The sequence below is a fragment of the Nothobranchius furzeri genome, chromosome 3 (genome assembly GCF_043380555.1).
Source record: "Nothobranchius furzeri strain GRZ-AD chromosome 3, NfurGRZ-RIMD1, whole genome shotgun sequence".
Lineage (NCBI taxonomy): Eukaryota > Metazoa > Chordata > Actinopteri > Cyprinodontiformes > Nothobranchiidae > Nothobranchius > Nothobranchius furzeri.
Window position 1 is genome coordinate 91055120 of NC_091743.1, and position 16409 is coordinate 91071528.

The 16409-nt window shown below is 39.7% G+C and overlaps 25 non-coding genes across 25 annotated transcripts; 17 read left to right on the forward strand and 8 right to left on the reverse strand.

Annotated features, from left to right (window-relative positions):
• The first annotated feature begins 132 nt into the window (after window positions 1-132).
• Window positions 133-214, forward strand: trnas-gcu (transfer RNA serine (anticodon GCU)). Its single transcript has one exon. It is a non-coding gene; the product is annotated as a tRNA-Ser (tRNA).
• An 857-nt stretch (window positions 215-1071) lies between these two features.
• Window positions 1072-1153, forward strand: trnas-gcu (transfer RNA serine (anticodon GCU)). The gene has a single exon. It is a non-coding gene; the product is annotated as a tRNA-Ser (tRNA).
• Window positions 1154-2010: 857 nt separating this feature from the next.
• trnas-gcu (transfer RNA serine (anticodon GCU)) lies at window positions 2011-2092 on the forward strand. Its single transcript has one exon. It is a non-coding gene; the product is annotated as a tRNA-Ser (tRNA).
• An 857-nt stretch (window positions 2093-2949) lies between these two features.
• trnas-gcu (transfer RNA serine (anticodon GCU)) lies at window positions 2950-3031 on the forward strand. Its single transcript has one exon. It is a non-coding gene; the product is annotated as a tRNA-Ser (tRNA).
• Window positions 3032-4625: 1594 nt separating this feature from the next.
• On the reverse strand, window positions 4626-4698 carry trnaa-agc (transfer RNA alanine (anticodon AGC)). Its single transcript has one exon. It is a non-coding gene; the product is annotated as a tRNA-Ala (tRNA).
• A 129-nt stretch (window positions 4699-4827) lies between these two features.
• Window positions 4828-4909, forward strand: trnas-gcu (transfer RNA serine (anticodon GCU)). Its single transcript has one exon. It is a non-coding gene; the product is annotated as a tRNA-Ser (tRNA).
• An 857-nt stretch (window positions 4910-5766) lies between these two features.
• On the forward strand, window positions 5767-5848 carry trnas-gcu (transfer RNA serine (anticodon GCU)). Its single transcript has one exon. It is a non-coding gene; the product is annotated as a tRNA-Ser (tRNA).
• Window positions 5849-6503: 655 nt separating this feature from the next.
• trnaa-agc (transfer RNA alanine (anticodon AGC)) lies at window positions 6504-6576 on the reverse strand. Its single transcript has one exon. It is a non-coding gene; the product is annotated as a tRNA-Ala (tRNA).
• Window positions 6577-6705: 129 nt separating this feature from the next.
• On the forward strand, window positions 6706-6787 carry trnas-gcu (transfer RNA serine (anticodon GCU)). Its single transcript has one exon. It is a non-coding gene; the product is annotated as a tRNA-Ser (tRNA).
• An 857-nt stretch (window positions 6788-7644) lies between these two features.
• Window positions 7645-7726, forward strand: trnas-gcu (transfer RNA serine (anticodon GCU)). Its single transcript has one exon. It is a non-coding gene; the product is annotated as a tRNA-Ser (tRNA).
• Window positions 7727-8381: 655 nt separating this feature from the next.
• trnaa-agc (transfer RNA alanine (anticodon AGC)) lies at window positions 8382-8454 on the reverse strand. Its single transcript has one exon. It is a non-coding gene; the product is annotated as a tRNA-Ala (tRNA).
• Window positions 8455-8583: 129 nt separating this feature from the next.
• Window positions 8584-8665, forward strand: trnas-gcu (transfer RNA serine (anticodon GCU)). The gene has a single exon. It is a non-coding gene; the product is annotated as a tRNA-Ser (tRNA).
• Window positions 8666-9320: 655 nt separating this feature from the next.
• trnaa-agc (transfer RNA alanine (anticodon AGC)) lies at window positions 9321-9393 on the reverse strand. The gene has a single exon. It is a non-coding gene; the product is annotated as a tRNA-Ala (tRNA).
• Window positions 9394-9522: 129 nt separating this feature from the next.
• Window positions 9523-9604, forward strand: trnas-gcu (transfer RNA serine (anticodon GCU)). The gene has a single exon. It is a non-coding gene; the product is annotated as a tRNA-Ser (tRNA).
• Window positions 9605-10259: 655 nt separating this feature from the next.
• On the reverse strand, window positions 10260-10332 carry trnaa-agc (transfer RNA alanine (anticodon AGC)). The gene has a single exon. It is a non-coding gene; the product is annotated as a tRNA-Ala (tRNA).
• Window positions 10333-10461: 129 nt separating this feature from the next.
• trnas-gcu (transfer RNA serine (anticodon GCU)) lies at window positions 10462-10543 on the forward strand. The gene has a single exon. It is a non-coding gene; the product is annotated as a tRNA-Ser (tRNA).
• An 857-nt stretch (window positions 10544-11400) lies between these two features.
• On the forward strand, window positions 11401-11482 carry trnas-gcu (transfer RNA serine (anticodon GCU)). The gene has a single exon. It is a non-coding gene; the product is annotated as a tRNA-Ser (tRNA).
• Window positions 11483-12338: 856 nt separating this feature from the next.
• trnas-gcu (transfer RNA serine (anticodon GCU)) lies at window positions 12339-12420 on the forward strand. The gene has a single exon. It is a non-coding gene; the product is annotated as a tRNA-Ser (tRNA).
• A 655-nt stretch (window positions 12421-13075) lies between these two features.
• On the reverse strand, window positions 13076-13148 carry trnaa-agc (transfer RNA alanine (anticodon AGC)). The gene has a single exon. It is a non-coding gene; the product is annotated as a tRNA-Ala (tRNA).
• A 130-nt stretch (window positions 13149-13278) lies between these two features.
• trnas-gcu (transfer RNA serine (anticodon GCU)) lies at window positions 13279-13360 on the forward strand. The gene has a single exon. It is a non-coding gene; the product is annotated as a tRNA-Ser (tRNA).
• Window positions 13361-14014: 654 nt separating this feature from the next.
• On the reverse strand, window positions 14015-14087 carry trnaa-agc (transfer RNA alanine (anticodon AGC)). The gene has a single exon. It is a non-coding gene; the product is annotated as a tRNA-Ala (tRNA).
• A 129-nt stretch (window positions 14088-14216) lies between these two features.
• Window positions 14217-14298, forward strand: trnas-gcu (transfer RNA serine (anticodon GCU)). The gene has a single exon. It is a non-coding gene; the product is annotated as a tRNA-Ser (tRNA).
• Window positions 14299-15155: 857 nt separating this feature from the next.
• trnas-gcu (transfer RNA serine (anticodon GCU)) lies at window positions 15156-15237 on the forward strand. Its single transcript has one exon. It is a non-coding gene; the product is annotated as a tRNA-Ser (tRNA).
• A 653-nt stretch (window positions 15238-15890) lies between these two features.
• Window positions 15891-15963, reverse strand: trnaa-agc (transfer RNA alanine (anticodon AGC)). Its single transcript has one exon. It is a non-coding gene; the product is annotated as a tRNA-Ala (tRNA).
• A 129-nt stretch (window positions 15964-16092) lies between these two features.
• trnas-gcu (transfer RNA serine (anticodon GCU)) lies at window positions 16093-16174 on the forward strand. The gene has a single exon. It is a non-coding gene; the product is annotated as a tRNA-Ser (tRNA).
• Window positions 16175-16409: the final 235 nt, after the last annotated feature.

The following is a 16409-nucleotide window of genomic DNA, read 5'->3' on the forward strand; positions in this document are numbered from 1 at the left end:
CCCTTGTATTTTACTGTAACATTTAAAATTTGGACCACTCATCAGTGTTTAGTCAGGCTTGACAATGACGTTTGTACCCGTGCAATAGTAAATGTGCAAACATGGCTGTCGTCATCATCCATTGTACAAACAGACGAGGTGGCCGAGTGGTTAAGGCGATGGATTGCTAATCTATTGTGCTATGCACGCATGGGTTCGAATCCCATCTTCGTCGAGTAGGTCCTTTATGACATCTGTTCAAAAGTCCTTTCAAAGATTATGCACTTACAACTAACACAGGGAAGAAATTCAGCTCAATTTCACCAATTATTTCTCACATGATAAGAGTTGTAAGACTTCAATCTCAAGAGTACCTTTCTCAGTTGAGCTTGTCAGGAACTCTACCCACAGGTCGGCATAAGGCTGACCAAATGAATTGCCGAAAAAGGTGGGAATATCTCATGAGTCCCATCTTAGATTGAGTTTGTTCAGGGAACCTACCTACACAAGTAGTACTAAGCCTAAAACACGCAATGCGCATTTCCATTCCAAAGTGACTTCCTAGCTTTTAAATGGACTTCTCTTTAAAATATTGTTTTTCCCAGTGTCAATTGCATACATTTTCATGGAAGGTTTGATGTCATATTACGGAAATTATTTGTAAGCTTTTACAAACTGAAGCCACTTCTGAATGATTAAAGCAAATGTCACACTGTATGTGGAAGGGTACTGATCAGATAAGTTAGATCATCATAAATTGGAGTCATGCAGTCTTTTTTTTATTACTTGCGAAAATGCTTCACGAATTCCGGTTCAATGTACTGTCCTCGTAGGTACAATGAAATTTCGAAAAATAAACTTTTGAGGAAACAAACAAGCTTGGATGACTTTGGAGAATGTGAGCATCGATCCCACTACCTCTCACATGCTAAGCGAGCGCTCTACCACTTGAGCTAATTCCCCTTGTATTATACTGTAACATTTAAAATGTGGACCACTCATCAGTGTTTAGTCAGGCTTGACAATGACGTTTGTACCCGTGCAATAGTAAATGTGCAAACGTGGCTGTCGTCATCATCCATGGTACAAACAGACGAGGTGGCCGAGTGGTTAAGGCGATGGATTGCTAATCCATTGTGCAATGCACGCATGGGTTCGAATCCCATCTTCGTCGAGTAGGTCCTTTATGACATCTGTTCAAAAGTCCTTTCAAAGATTATGCACTTACAACTAACACAGGGAAGAAATTCTGCTCAATTTCACCAATTATTTCTCACATGATAAGAGTTGTAAGACTTCAATCTCAAGAGTACCTTTCTCAGTTGAGCTTGTCAGGAACTCTACCCACAGGTCGGCATAAGGCTGACCAAATGAATTGCCGAAAAAGGTGGGAATATCTCATGAGTCCCATCTTAGATTGAGTTTGTTCAGGGAACCTACCTACACAGTTAGTACTAAGCCTAAAACATGCAATGCGCATTTCCATTCCAAAGTGACTTCCTAGCTTTTAAAGGGACTTCTCTTTAAAATATTGTTTTTCCCAGTGTCAATTGCATACATTTTCATGGAAGGTTTGATGTCATATTACGGAAATAATTTGTAAGCTTTTACAAACTGAAGCCACTTCTGAATGATTAAAGCAAATGTCACACTGTATGTGGAAGGGTACTGATCAGATAAGTTAGATAATCATAAATTGGAGTCATGCAGTCTTTTTTTTATTACTTGCGAAAATGCTTCACGAATTCCGGTTCAATGTACTGTCCTCGTAGGTACCATGAAATTTCGAAAATGAACCTTCTGAGGAAATGATCTAGCTTGGATGACTTTGGAGAATGTGGGCATCGATCCCACTACCTCTCACATGCTAAACGAGCGCTCTACCACTTGAGCTAATTCCCCTTGAATTATACTGTAACATTTAAAATTTGGACCACTCATCAGTGTTTAGTCAGGCTTGACAATGACGTTTGTACCCGTGCAATAGTAAATGTGCAAACATGGCTGTCGTCATCATTCATGGTACAAACAGATGAGGTGGCCGAGTGGTTAAGGCGATGAATTGCTAATCCATTGTGCTATGCACGCATGGGTTCGAATCCCATCTTCGTCGAGTAGGTCCTTTATGACATCTGTTCAAAAGTCCTTTCAAAGATTATGCACTTACAACTAACACAGGGAAGAAATTCTGCTCAATTTCACCAATTATTTCTCACATGATAAGAGTTGTAAGACTTCAATCTCAAGAGTACTTTTCTCAGTTGAGCTTGTCAGGAACTCTACCCACAGGTCGGCATAAGGCTGACCAAATGAATTGCCGAAAAAGGTGGGAATATCTCATGAGTCCCATCTTAGATTGAGTTTGTTCATGGAACCTACCTACACAGTTAGTACTAAGCCTAAAACACGCAATGCGCATTTCCATTCCAAAGTGACTTCATAGCTTTTAAAGGGACTTTTCTTTAAAATATTGTTTTTCCCAGTGTCAATTGCATACATTTTCATGGAAGGTTTGATGTCATATTACGGAAATAATTTGTAAGCTTTTACAAACTGAAGCCACTTCTGAATGATTAAAGCAAATGTCACACTGTATGTGGAAGGGTACTGATCAGATAAGTTAGATCATCATAAATTGGAGTCATGCAGTCTTTTTTTTATTACTTGCGAAAATGCTTCACGAATTCCGGTTCAATGTACTGTCCTCGTAGGTACAATGAAATTTCGAAAATGAACCTTCTGAGGAAATGAACGCGCTTGAATGACTTTGGAGAATGTGGGCATCGATCCCACTACCTCTCACATGCTAAGCGCGCGCTCTACCACTTGAGCTAATTCCCCTTGTATTTTACTGTAACATTTAAAATTTGGACCACTCATCAGTGTTTAGTCAGGCTTGACAATGACGTTTGTACCCGTGCAATAGTAAATGTGCAAACATGGCTGTCATCATCATCCATTGTACAAATAGACGAGGTGGCCGAGTGGTTAAGGCGATGGATTGCTAATCCATTGTGCTATGCACGCATGGGTTCGAATCCCATCTTCGTCGAGTAGGTCCTTTATGACATCTGTTCAAAAGTCCTTTCAAAGATTATGCACTTACAACTAACACAGGGAAGAAATTCTGCTCAATTTCACCAATTATTTCTCACATGATAAGAGTTGTAAGACTTCAATCTCAAGAGTACCTTTCTCAGTTGAGCTTGTCAGGAACTCTACCCACAGGTCGGCATAAGGCTAACCAAATGAATTGCCGAAAAAGGTGGGAATATCTCATGAGTCCCATCTTAGATTGAGTTTGTTCAGGGAACCTACCTACACAATTAGTACTAAGCCTAAAACACGCAATGCGCATTTCCATTCCAAAGTGACTTCATAGCTTTTAAAGGGACTTCTCTTTAAAATATTGTTTTTCCCAGTGTCAATTGCATACATTTTCATGGAAGTTTTGATGTCATATTACGGAAATAATTTGTAAGCTTTTACAAACTGAAGCCACTTCTGAATGATTAAAGCAAATGTCACACTGTATGTGGAAGGGTACTGAACAGATAAGTTAGATCATCATAAATTGGAGTCATGCAGTCTTTTTTTTATTACTTGCGAAAATGCTTCACGAATTCCGGTTCAATGTACTGTCCTCGTAGGTACAATGAAATTTCGAAAATGAACCTTCTGAGGAAATGAACAAGCTTGGATGACTTTGGAGAATGTGGGCATCGATCCCACTTCCTCTCACATGCTAAGCGAGCACTCTACCACTTGAGCTAATTCCCCTTGTATTTAACTGTAACATTTAAAATTTGGACCACTCATCAGTGTTTAGTCAGGCTTGACAATGACGTTTGTACCCGTGCAATAGTAAATGTGCAAACATGGCTGTCGTCATCATCCATTGTACAAACAGACGAGGTGGCCGAGTGGTTAAGTCGATGGAATGCTAATCCATTGTGCTATGCACGCATGGGTTCGAATCCCATCTTCGTCGAGTAGGTCCTTTATGACATCTGTTCAAAAGTCCTTTCAAAGATTATGCACTTACAACTAACACAGGGAAGAAGTTCTGCTCAATTTCACCAATTATTTCTCACATGATAAGAGTTGTAAGACTTCAATCTCAAGAGTACCTTTCTCAGTTGAGCTTGTCAGGAACTCTACCCACAGGTCGGCATAAGGCTAACCAAATGAATTGCCGAAAAAGGTGGGAATATCTCATGAGTCCCGTCTTAGATTGAGTTTGTTCAGGGAACCTACCTACACAATTAGTACTAAGCCTAAAACACGCAATGCGCATTTCCATTCCAAAGTGACTTCCTAGCTTTTAAAGGGACTTCTCTTTAAAATATTGTTTTTCCCAGTGTCAATTGCATACATTTTCATGGAAGGTTTGATGTCATATTACGGAAATAATTTGTAAGCTTTTACAAACTGAAGCCACTTCTGAATGATTAAAGCAAATGTCACACTGTATGTGGAAGGGTACTGAACAGATAAGTTAGATCATCATAAATTGGAGTCATGCAGTCTTTTTTTTATTACTTGCGAAAATGCTTCACGAATTCCGGTTCAATGTACTGTCCTCGTAGGTACAATGAAATTTCGAAAAATAAACTTTTGACGAAACAAACTACCTTGGATGACTTTGGAGAATGTGGGCATCGATCCCACTACCTCTCACATGCTAAGCGAGCGCTCTACCACTTGAGCTAATTCCCCTTGAATTATACTGTAACATTTAAAATTTGGACCACTCATCAGTGTTTAGTCAGGCTTGACAATGACGTTTGTACCCGTACAATAGTAAATGTGCAAACATGGCTGTCGTTATCATTCATGGAACAAACAGATGAGGTGGCCGAGTGGTTAAGGTGATGGATTGCTAATCCATTGTGCTATGCACGCATGGGTTCGAATCCCATCTTCGTCGAGTAGGTCCTTTATGACATCTGTTCAAAAGTCCTTTCAAAGATTATGCACTTACAACTAACACAGGGAAGAAATTCTGCTCAATTTCACCAATTATTTCTCACATGATAAGAGTTGTAAGACTTCAATCTCAAGAGTACCTTTCTCAGTTGAGCTTGTCAGGAACTCTACCCACAGGTCGGCATAAGGCTGACCAAATGAATTGCCGAAAAAGGTGGGAATATCTCATGAGTCCCATCTTAGATTGAGTTTGTTCAGGGAACCTACCTACACAGTTAGTACTAAGCCTAAAACATGCAATGCGCATTTCCATTCCAAAGTGACTTCCTAGCTTTTAAAGGGACTTCTCTTTAAAATATTGTTTTTCCCAGTGTCAGTTGCATACATTTTCATGGAAGGTTTGATGTCATATTACGGAAATAATTTGTAAGCTTTTACAAACTGAAGCCACTTCTGAATGATTAAAGCAAATGTCACACTGTATGTGGAAGGGTACTGATCAGATAAGTTAGATAATCATAAATTGGAGTCATGCAGTCTTTTTTTTATTACTTGCGAAAATGCTTCACGAATTCCGGTTCAATGTACTGTCCTCGTAGGTACCATGAAATTTCGAAAATGAACCTTCTGAGGAAATGATCTAGCTTGGATGACTTTGGAGAATGTGGGCATCGATCCCACTACCTCTCACATGCTAAACGAGCGCTCTACCACTTGAGCTAATTCCCCTTGTGTAATACTGTAACATTTAAAATTTGGGCCACTCATCAGTGTTTAGTCAGGCTTGACAATGACGTTTGTACCCGTGCAATAGTAAATGTGCAAACATGGCTGTCGTCATCATCCATTGTAAAAACAGACGAGGTGGCCGAGTGGTTAAGGCGATGGATTGCTAATCCATTGTGCTATGCACGCATGGGTTCGAATCCCATCTTCGTCGAGTAGGTCCTTTATGACATCTGTTCAAAAGTCCTTTCAAAGATTATGCACTTACAACTAACACAGGGAAGAAATTCAGCTCAATTTCACCAATTATTTCTCACATGATAAGAGTTGTAAGACTTCAATCTCAAGAGTACCTTTCTCAGTTGAGCTTGTCAGGAACTCTACCCACAGGTCGCCATAAGGCTGACCAAATGAATTGCCGAAAAAGGTGGGAATATCTCATGAGTCCCATCTTAGATTGAGTTTGTTCAGGGAACCTACCTACACAAGTAGTACTAAGCCTAAAACACGCAATGCGCATTTCCATTACAAAGTGACTTCCTAGCTTTTAAATGGACTTCTCTTTAAAATATTGTTTTTCCCAGTGTCAATTGCATACATTTTCATGGAAGGTTTGATGTCATATTACGGAAATTATTTGTAAGCTTTTACAAACTGAAGCCACTTCTGAATGATTAAAGCAAATGTCACACTGTATGTGGAAGGGTACTGATCAGATAAGTTAGATCATCATAAATTGGAGTCATGCAGTCTTTTTTTTATTACTTGCGAAAATGCTTCACGAATTCCTGTTCAATGTACTGTCCTCGTAGGTACAATGAAATTTCGAAAAATAAACTTTTGAGGAAACAAACAAGCTTGGATGACTTTGGAGAATGTGGGCATCGATCCCACTACCTCTCACATGCTAAGCGAGCGCTCTACCACTTGAGCTAATTCCCCTTGTATTATACTGTAACATTTAAAATTTGGACCACTCATCAGTGTTTAGTCAGGCTTGACAATGACGTTTGTACCCGTGCAATAGTAAATGTGCAAACGTGGCTGTCGTCATCATCCATGGTACAAACAGACGAGGTGGCCGAGTGGTTAAGGCGATGGATTGCTAATCCATTGTGCAATGCACGCATGGGTTCGAATCCCATCTTCGTCGAGTAGGTCCTTTATGACATCTGTTCAAAAGTCCTTTCAAAGATTATGCACTTACAACTAACACAGGGAAGAAATTCTGCTCAATTTCACCAATTATTTCTCACATGACAAGAGTTGTAAGACTTCAATCTCAAGAGTACCTTTCTCAGTTGAGCTTGTCAGGAACTCTACCCACAGGTCGGCATAAGGCTGACCAAATGAATTGCCGAAAAAGGTGGGAATATCTCATGAGTCCCATCTTAGATTGAGTTTGTTCAGGGAACCTACCTACACAGTTAGTACTAAGCCTAAAACATGCAATGCGCATTTCCATTCCAAAGTGACTTCCTAGCTTTTAAAGGGACTTCTCTTTAAAATATTGTTTTTCCCAGTGTCAATTGCATACATTTTCATGGAAGGTTTGATGTCATATTACGGAAATAATTTGTAAGCTTTTACAAACTGAAGCCACTTCTGAATGATTAAAGCAAATGTCACACTGTATGTGGAAGGGTACTGATCAGATAAGTTAGATCATCATAAATTGGAGTCATGCAGTCTTTTTTTTATTACTTGCGAAAATGCTTCACGAATTCCGGTTCAATGTACTGTCCTCGTAGGTACAATGAAATTTCGAAAATGAACCTTCTGAGGAAAAGAACAAGCTTGGATGACTTTGGAGAATGTGGGCATCGATCCCACTACTTCTCACATGCTAAGCGAGCGCTCTACCACTTGAGCTAATTCCCCTTGTATTTTACTGTAACATTTAAAATTTGGACCACTCATCAGTGTTTAGTCAGGCTTGACAATGACGTTTGTACCCGTGCAATAGTAAATGTGCAAACTTGGCTGTCGTCATCATCCATGGTACAAACAGACGAGGTGGCCGAGTGGTTAAGGCGATGGATTGCTAATCCATTGTGCTATGCACGCATGGGTTCGAATCCCATCTTCGTCGAGTAGGTCCTTTATGACATCTGTTCAAAAGTCCTTTCAAAGATTATGCACTTACAACTAACACAGGGAAGAAATTCTGCTCAATTTCACCAATTATTTCTCACATGATAAGAGTTGTAAGACTTCAATCTCAAGAGTACCTTTCTCAGTTGAGCTTGTCAGGAACTCTACCCACAGGTCAGCATAAGGCTGACCAAATGAATTGCCGAAAAAGGTGGGAATATCTCATGAGTCCCATCTTAGATTGAGTTTGTTCAGGGAACCTACCTACACAGTTAGTACTAAGCCTAAAACACGCAATGCGCATTTCCATTCCAAAGTGACTTCCTAGCTTTTAAAGGGACTTCTCTTTAAAATATTGTTTTACCCAGTGTCAATTGCATACATTTTCATGGAAGGTTTGATGTCATATTACGGAAATAATTTGTAAGCTTTTACAAACTGAAGCCACTTCTGAATGATTAAAGCAAATGTCACACTGTATGTGGAAGGGTACTGATCAGATAAGTTAGATCATCATAAATTGGAGTCATGCAGTCTTTTTTTTATTACTTGCGAAAATGCTTCACGAATTCCGGTTCAATGTACTGTCCTCGTAGGTACCATGAAATTTCGAAAATGAACCTTCTGAGGAAATGATCAAGCTTGGATGACTTTGGAGAATGTGGGCATCGATCCCACTACCTCTCACATGCTAAGCGAGCGCTCTACCACTTGAGCTAATTCCCCTTGAATTATACTGTAACATTTAAAATTTGGACCACTCATCAGTGTTTAGTCAGGCTTGACAATGACGTTTGTACCCGTGCAATAGTAAATGTGCAAACGTGGCTGTCGTCATCATCCATGGTACAAACAGACGAGGTGGCCGAGTGGTTAAGGCGATGGATTGCTAATCCATTGTGCAATGCATGCATGGGTTCGAATCCCATCTTCGTCGAGTAGGTCCTTTATGACATCTGTTCAAAAGTCCTTTCAAAGATTATGCACTTACAACTAACACAGGGAAGAAATTCAGCTCAATTTCACCAATTATTTCTCACATGATAAGAGTTGTAAGACTTCAATCTCAAGAGTACCTTTCTCAGTTGAGCTTGTCAGGAACTCTACCCACAGGTCGGCATAAGGCTGACCAAATGAATTGCCGAAAAAGGTGGGAATATCTCATGAGTCCCATCTTAGATTGAGTTTGTTCAGGGAACCTACCTACACAGTTAGTACTAAGCCTAAAACATGCAATGCGCATTTCCATTCCAAAGTGACTTCCTAGCTTTTAAAGGGACTTCTCTTTAAAATATTGTTTTTCCCAGTGTCAATTGCATACATTTTCATGGAAGGTTTGATGTCATATTACGGAAATAATTTGTAAGCTTTTACAAACTGAAGCCACTTCTGAATGATTAAAGCAAATGTCACACTGTATGTGGAAGGGTACTGATCAGATAAGTTAGATCATCATAAATTGGAGTCATGCAGTCTTTTTTTTATTACTTGCGAAAATGCTTCACGAATTCCGGTTCAATGTACTGTCCTCGTAGGTACAATGAAATTTCGAAAATGAACCTTCTGAGGAAAAGAACAAGCTTGGATGACTTTGGAGAATGTGGGCATCGATCCCACTACCTCTCACATGCTAAGCGAGCGCTCTACCACTTGAGCTAATTCCCCTTGTATTTTACTGTAACATTTAAAATTTGGACCACTCATCAGTGTTTAGTCAGGCTTGACAATGACGTTTGTACCCGTGCAATAGTAAATGTGCAAACATGGCTGTCGTCATCATCCATGGTACAAACAGACGAGGTGGCCGAGTGGTTAAGGCGATGGATTGCTAATCCATTGTGCTATGCACGCATGGGTTCGAATCCCATCTTCGTCAAGTAGGTCCTTTATGACATCTGTTCAAAAGTCCTTTCAAAGATTATGCACTTACAACTAACACAGGGAAGAAATTCTGCTCAATTTCACCAATTATTTCTCACATGATAAGAGTTGTAAGACTTCAATCTCAAGAGTACCTTTCTCAGTTGAGCTTGTCAGGAACTCTACCCACAGGTCAGCATAAGGCTGACCAAATGAATTGCCGAAAAAGGTGGGAATATCTCATGAGTCCCATCTTAGATTGAGTTTGTTCAGGGAACCTACCTACACAGTTAGTACTAAGCCTAAAACACGCAATGCGCATTTCCATTCCAAAGTGACTTCCTAGCTTTTAAAGGGACTTCTCTTTAAAATATTGTTTTTCCCAGTGTCAATTGCATACATTTTCATGGAAGGTTTGATGTCATATTACGGAAATAATTTGTAAGCTTTTACAAACTGAAGCCACTTCTGAATGATTAAAGCAAATGTCACACTGTATGTGGAAGGGTACTGATCAGATAAGTTAGATCATCATAAATTGGAGTCATGCAGTCTTTTTTTTATTACTTGCGAAAATGCTTCACGAATTCCGGTTCAATGTACTGTCCTCGTAGGTACAATGAAATTTCGAAAATGAACCTTCTGAGGAAATGATCAAGCTTGGATGACTTTGGAGAATGTGGGCATCGATCCCACTACCTCTCACATGCTAAGCGAGCGCTCTACCACTTGAGCTAATTCCCCTTGAATTATACTGTAACATTTAAAATTTGGACCACTCATCAGTGTTTAGTCAGGCTTGACAATGACGTTTGTACCCGTGCAATAGTAAATGTGCAAACATGGCTGTCGTCATCATTCATGGTACAAACAGATGAGGTGGCCGAGTGGTTAAGGCGATGAATTGCTAATCCATTGTGCTATGCACGCATGGGTTCGAATCCCATCTTCGTCGAGTAGGTCCTTTATGACATCTGTTCAAAAGTCCTTTCAAAGATTATGCACTTACAACTAACTCAGGGAAGAAATTCTGCTCAATTTCACCAATTATTTCTCACATGATAAGAGTTGTAAGACTTCAATCTCAAGAGTACCTTTCTCAGTTGAGCTTGTCAGGAACTCTACCCACAGGTCGGCATAAGGCTGACCAAATGAATTGCCGAAAAAGGTGGGAATATCTCATGAGTCCCATCTTAGATTGAGTTTGTTCATGGAACCTACCTACACAGTTAGTACTAAGCCTAAAACACGCAATGCGCATTTCCATTCCAAAGTGACTTCATAGCTTTTAAAGGGACTTTTCTTTAAAATATTGTTTTTCCCAGTGTCAATTTTATACATTTTCATGGAAGGTTTGATGTCATATTACGGAAATAATTTGTAAGCTTTTACAAACTGAAGCCACTTCTGAATGATTAAAGCAAATGTCACACTGTATGTGGAAGGGTACTGATCAGATAAGTTAGATCATCATAAATTGGAGTCATGCAGTCTTTTTTTTATTACTTGCGAAAATGCTTCACGAATTCCGGTTCAATGTACTGTCCTCGTAGGTACAATGAAATTTCGAAAATGAACCTTCTGAGGAAATGAACACGCTTGAATGACTTTGGAGAATGTGGGCATCGATCCCACTACCTCTCACATGCTAAGCGCGCGCTCTACCACTTGAGCTAATTCCCCTTGTATTTTACTGTAACATTTAAAATTTGGACCACTCATCAGTGTTTAGTCAGGCTTGAAAATGACGTTTGTACCCGTGCAATAGTAAATGTGCAAACATGGCTGTCGTCATCATCCATGGTACAAACAGACGAGGTGGCCGAGTGGTTAAGGCGATGGATTGCTAATCCATTATGCTATGCACGCATGGGTTCGAATCCCATCTTCGTCGAGTAGGTCCTTTATGACATTTGTTCAAAAGTCCTTTCAAAGATTATGCACTTACAACTAACACAGGGAAGAAATTCTGCTCAATTTCACCAATTATTTCTCACATGATAAGAGTTGTAAGACTTCAATCTCAAGAGTACCTTTCTCAGTTGAGCTTGTCAGGAACTCTACCCACAGGTCGGCATAAGGCTGACCAAATGAATTGCCGAAAAAGGTGGGAATATCTCATGAGTCCCATCTTAGATTGAGTTTGTTCAGGGAACCTACCTACACAGTTAGTACTAAGCCTAAAACACGCAATGCGCATTTCCATTCCAAAGTGACTTCCTTGCTTTTAAAGGGACTTCTCTTTAAAATATTGTTTTTACCAGTGTCAATTGCATACATTTTCATGGAAGTTTTGATGTCATATTACGGAAATAATTTGTAAGCTTTTACAAACTGAAATCACTTCTGAATGATTAAAGCAAATGTCACACTGTATGTGGAAGGGTACTGAACAGATAAGTTAGATCATCATAAATTGGAGTCATGCAGTCTTTTTTTATTACTTGCGAAAATGCTTCACGAATTTCGGTTCAATGTACTGTCCTCGTAGGTACAAAGAAATTTCGAAAAATAAACTTATGAGGAAACAAACAAGCTTGGATGACTTTGGAGAATGTGGGCATCAATGCCACTACCTCTCACATGCTAAGCGAGCGCTCTACCACTTGAGCTAATTCCCCTTGTATTATACTGTAACATTTAAAATTTGGACCACTAATCAGTGTTTAGTCAGGCTTGACAATGACGTTTGTACCCGTGAAATAGTAAATGTGCAAACATGGCTGTCGTCATCATCCATGGTACAAACAGACGAGGTGGCCGAGTGGTTAAGGCGATGGATTGCTAATCCATTGTGCTGTGCACGCATGGTTTCGAATCCCATCTTCGTCGAGTAGGTCCTTTATGACATCTGTTCAAAAGTCCTTTCAAAGATTATGCACTTACAACTAACACAGGGAAGAAATTCTGCTCAATTTCACCAATTATTTCTCACATGATAAGAGTTGTAAGACTTCAATCTCAAGAGTACCTTTCTCAGTTGAGCTTGTCAGGAACTCTACCCACAGGTCGGCATAAGGCTGACCAAATGAATTGCCGAAAAAGGTGGGAATATCTCATGAGTCCCATCTTAGATTGAGTTTGTTCAGGGAACCTACCTACACAGTTAGTACTAAGCCTAAAACAGGCAATGCGCATTTCCATTCCAAAGTAACTTCCTAGTTTTTAAAGGGACTTCTCTTTAAAATATTGTTTTTCCCAGTGTCAATTGCATACATTTTCATGGAAGGTTTGATGTCATATTACGGAAATAATTTGTAAGCTTTTACAAACTGAAGCCACTTCTGAATGATTAAAGCAAATGTCACACTGTATGTGGAAGGGTACTGATCAGATAAGTTAGATCAACATAAATTGGAGTCATGCAGTCTTTTTTTTATTACTTGTGAAAATGCTTCACGAATTCCGGTTCAATGTACTGTCCTCGTAGGTACAATGAAATTTCGAAAATGAACCTTCTGAGGAAATGAACAAGCTTGGATGACTTTGGAGAATGTGGGCATCGATCCCACTACCTCTCACATGCTAAGCGAGCGCTCTACCACTTGAGCTAATTCCCCTTGTGTAATACTGTAACATTTAAAATTTGGACCACTCATCAGTGTTTAGTCAGGCTTGACAATGACGTTTGTACCCGTGCAATAGTAAATGTGCAAACATGGCTGTCGTCATCAACCATTGGTACAAACAGACGAGGTGGCCGAGTGGTTAAGGCGATGAATTGCTAATCCATTGTGCTATGCACGCATGGGTTCGAATCCCATCTTCGTCGAGTAGGTCTTTATGACATCTGTTCAAAAGTCCATTCAAAGATTATGCACTTTCAACTAACACAGGGAAGAAATTCTGCTCAATTTCACCAATTATTTCTCACATGATAAGAGTTGTAAGACTTCAATCTCAAGAGTACCTTTCTCAGTTGAGCTTGTCAGGAACTCTACCCACAGGTCGGCAAAAGGCTGACCAAATGAATTGCCGAAAAAGGTGGGAATATCTCATGAGTCCCATCTTAGATTGAGTTTTTTCAGGGAACCTACCTACACAGTTAGTACTAAGCCTAAAACACGCAATGCGAATTTCCATTCCAAAGTGACTTCCTAGCTTTTAAAGGGACTTCTCTTTAAAATATTGTTTTTCCCAGTGTCAATTGCATACATTTTCATGGAAGGTTTGATGTCATATTACGGAATTAATTTGTAAGCTTTTACAAACTGAAGCCACTTCTGAATGATTAAAGCAAATGTCACACTGTATGTGGAAGGGTACTGATCAGATAAGTTAGATCATCATAAATTGGAGTCATGCAGTCTTTTTTTTATTACTTGCGAAAATGCTTCACGAATTCCGGTTCAATGTACTGTCCTTGTAGGTACAATGAAATTTTGAAAATGAACCTTCTGAGAAAATGAACAAGCTTGGATGACTTTGGAGAATGTGGGCATCGATCCCACTACCTCTCACATGCTAAGCGAGCGCTCTACCACTTGAGCTAATTCCCCTTGTGTAACACTGTAACATTTAAAATTTGGACCACTCATCAGTGTTTAGTCAGGCTTGACAATGACGTTTGTACCCATGCAATAGTAAATGTGCAAACATGGCTGTCGTCATCATCCATGGTACAAACAGACGAGGTGGCCGAGTGGTTAAGGTGATGGATTGCTAATCCATTGTGCTATGCACGCATGGCTTCGAATCCCATCTTCGTCGAGTAGGTCCTTTATGGCATCTGTTCAAAAGTCCTTTCAAAGATTATGCACTTACAACTAACACAGGGAAGAAATTCTGCTCAATTTCACTAATTATTTCTCACATGATAAGAGTTGTAAGACTTCAATCTCAAGAGTACCTTTCTCAGTTGAGCTTGTCAGGAACTCTACCCACAGGTCGGCATAAGGCTAACCAAATGAATTGCCGAAAAAGGTGGGAATATCTCATGAGTCCCATCTTAGATTGAGTTTGTTCAGGGAACCTACCTACACAATTAGTACTAAGCCTAAAACACGCAATGCGCATTTCCATTCCAAAGTGACTTCCTAGCTTTTAAAGGGACTTCTCTTTAAAATATTGTTTTTCCCAGTGTCAATTGCATACATTTTCATGGAAGGTTTGATGTCATATTACGGAAATTATTTGTAAGCTTTTACAAACTGAAGCCACTTCTGAATGATTAAAGCAAATGTCACACTGTATGTGGAAGGGTACTGATCAGATAAGTTAGATCATCATAAATTGGAGTCATGCAGTCTTTTTTTTATTACTTGCGAAAATGCTTCACGAATTCCGGTTCAATGTACTGTCCTCGTAGGTACAATGAAATTTCGAAAAATGACCTTTTGAGGAATCAAACAAGATTGGATGACTTTGGAGAATGTGGGCATCGATCCCACTACCTCTCACATGCTAAGCGAGCGCTCTACCACTTGAGCTAATTATCCTTGTGTTATACTGTAACATTTAAAATTTGGACCACTCATCAGTGTTTAGTCAGGCTTGACAATGACGTTTGTACCCGTGCAATAGTAAATGTGCAAACATGGCTGTCGTCATCATCCATGGTACAAACAGACGAGGTGGCCGAGTGGTTAAGGCGATGGATTGCTAATTCATTGTGCTATGCACGCATGGGTTCGAATCACATCTTCGTCGATTACGTCCTTTATGACATCTGTTCAAAAGTCCTTTCAAAGATTATGCACTTACAACTAACACAGGGAAGAAATTCTGCTCAATTTCACCAATTATTTCTCACATGATAAGAGTTGTAAGACTTCAATCTCAAGAGTACCTTTCTCAGTTGAGCTTGTCAGGAACTCTACCCACAGGTCGGCATAAGGCTGACCAAATGAATTGCCGAAAAAGGTGGGAATATCTCATGAGTCCCATCTTAGATTGAGTTTGTTCAGGGAACCTACCTACACAGTTAGTACTAAGCCTAAAACACGCAATGCGCATTTCCATTCCAAAGTGACTTCCTAGCTTTTAAAGGGACTTCTCTTTAAAATATTGTTTTTCCCAGTGTCAATTGCATACATTTTCATGGAAGGTTTGATGTCATATTATGGAAATTATTTGTAAGCTTTTACAAACTGAAGCCACTTCTGAATGATTAAAGCAAATGTCACACTGTATGTGGAAGGGTACTGATCAGATAAGTTAGATCATCATAAATTGGAGTCATGCAGTCTTTTTTTTATTACTTGCGAACACTTCACGAATTCCGGTTCAATGTACTGTCCTCGTAGGTACAATGAAATTTTGAAAATGAACCTTTTGAGGAGATGAACTAGCTTGGATGTCTTTGGAGAATGTGGGCATCGATCCCACTACCTCTCACATGCTAAGCGAGCGCTCTACCACTTGAGCTAATTCCCCTTGTGCAATACTGTAACATTTAAAATTTGGACCACTCATCAGTGTTTAGTCAGGCTTGACAATGACGTTTGTACCCGTGCAATAGTAAATGTGCAAACATGGCTGTCGTCATCATCCATGGTACAAACAGACGAGGTGGCCGAGTGGTTAAGGCGATGGATTGCTAATCCATTGTGCTATGCACGCATGGGTTTGAATCCCATCTTCATCGAATAGGTCCTTTATGACATCTGTTCAAAAGTCCTTTCAAAGATTATGCACTTACAATTAACATAGGGAAGAAATTCCGCTCAATTTCACTAATTATTTCTCACAAGGTAAGAGTTGTAAGACTTCAATCTCAAGAGTACCTTTCTCAGTTGAGCTTGTCAGGAACTCTACCCACAGGTCGGCATAAGGCTAACCAAATGAATTGCCGAAAAAGGTGGGAATATCTCATGAGTCCC